Here is a 1,912-nt window from a genome sequence, read left to right on the forward strand (position 1 = left end):
TTAGGTTGGCAGCTGCACAAAGCCGTGCAGTTGCCTGGCAACTGTATTCTTAGCATATAGAAAAAATGAAACGTTAACTCGAACTTTCTGAACTACGCTTCGGGTCAAGAGTTGAGGATGTGTGCATTTAAAAAAAAAAAACACCTTCACGGTACTCGATGTCACATCGATATAACCTGTTTTCGTTCTATTTATTTGGTGTTATTTGTAGCCGAGGACTTGGCTTCCTCACTTGGATGTGCGGTCGTGTTTGCAGTGAGTGATGATAGTATCTGAAATGATAAAGATCACCAGAACGAGGGGGAAACCTTTTTTAATTAACAATACAATAAAGCAAAAAACATCACGATATCCTTAATATCCTCCTCCTAATCACCGAGTCGCTTATTCGTTTGGGTTGGCCTGTTCCATATCCGCTGTAATCTCACAAAGCAATCACCGAAATGAACCAGTAAAGCAGCACACGCTCGCATGGTAATGACTTTTGTGACCTGCGAGGTGTAATGGGATGATTACAGAAGGAAAGACCGCTGCCATGGCCCTTAGCAAGCTGACCTCTTCACGAAAACACTCACACACAAACACGTGTGATGGTTGAGTCCAGAACACCAAGCAAAACGATGGTTACATCATTACAATGACACACACACACACAGATATTCACACACACACACACACACACACTGATATGCAGACACACATAAACACAAAAAGGCCCACATTACCGATGAACCAAAGTGAAATACATTAAATTCAAAGACGACACAATTTTGGTTTTCGCAAAATACTAAATCTATATTTGACCTCTTTAAACGGTGACCCTGGCATATTACTGATGCTAACAGGTAGCATAGCGATAGCCAGGGTACAAAGCTAACGTGACATTTCTTTGACATAAAATAAATCTGGTTCCATGCAGCAGGATTGTTTTTTTTTTACATTTAAATGTTCAGCAATGAAAGACAACACATTTGAACCGCAGAGCAAACAAACAAATAAATCAGATCAAATGTTTAAATGCGGTTGGTTTACAACCAAAACTGAAGTTTCTGCTTTTGGGTGACTGGAAATCCTGAGCCTTCGAGCCTTCTTTCCAACGATGGCAGCCAACGCGGTGCCGAGAAACACAACGTCGTTGCGCCACACAAGCAATCATGACACAGTTTGTTTGTTAATTACAGACGGCTGGTTATTATCGCTCCGACTGACAATATAAATACAGGCACCACTCAATTTACACAGGTGTTCCTCGTCATGTCGTTAGAACCAGAGGGGAACGGAGAAGAGGAGAGAGCAAGACATCAGTTGATTAAGTTCACACATTAATATCGTAAATTAAATAATAACGTTCCGATGAGGTAACCGTTGTCCATGTAAAATAAGAAAAATAAACCCAAACACACACACACACACACACACAACACACAAGGTACACCGTTATTCTGGCTATAACAATATAAGATGGTCAGGTTATGTTGTTTTTATTGTTGTGTATGGTTTTTTGTCTTTCTTCATGAAATATCAAGGCACTGGTGTTGTAATAATGGTCTGGTACGCTCAGACCACCACTATGGAAATGCTTCTCTGGCATAGGCACAAAATAGTTACATTTTAACAAATCGCATTTATGAAATCCTAAAATGGAGCAAGCACCATGTCAATCAAGGTTTTCTATCTGAGTTTTCTGTTGTCGATCCTTTTACCTATTGAAAATATGTATGTTATCGCAATTATTGTTTGTAAGAAGTTTTAAAAAGACTTGTTTTTATTAAAAAAGTAGAAAATCCACTAAGCGATTGGTTGTCAGTGGGGATCGTTACACATGAGGACTTTCTTCGTTATTCGGGGGGGGGGGGGTGGAAGCGTATCCTCATTGGCTCTGCCCACGTTTATTTAGACCTTTATGGGTGCA

At 40.1% G+C, this 1,912-nt stretch overlaps 1 protein-coding gene across 3 annotated transcripts in view; it reads right to left on the reverse strand.

Moving 5' to 3' along the window:
• Positions 1-296: 296 nt before the first annotated feature.
• tmem117 (transmembrane protein 117) overlaps positions 297-1,912 on the reverse strand; it is a 46,064-nt gene continuing 44,448 nt past the window's right edge. For all 3 annotated transcript variants that reach the window (XM_030365072.1, XM_030365070.1, XM_030365071.1), the window contains exon 8: positions 297-1,912. This exon is cut by the window's right edge and continues 826 nt beyond it. The gene's annotated coding sequence lies outside the window, so the exon portion shown is untranslated.

The sequence above is a fragment of the Gadus morhua genome, chromosome 9 (genome assembly GCF_902167405.1).
Source record: "Gadus morhua chromosome 9, gadMor3.0, whole genome shotgun sequence".
Taxonomy (NCBI): Eukaryota; Metazoa; Chordata; class Actinopteri; order Gadiformes; family Gadidae; genus Gadus; species Gadus morhua.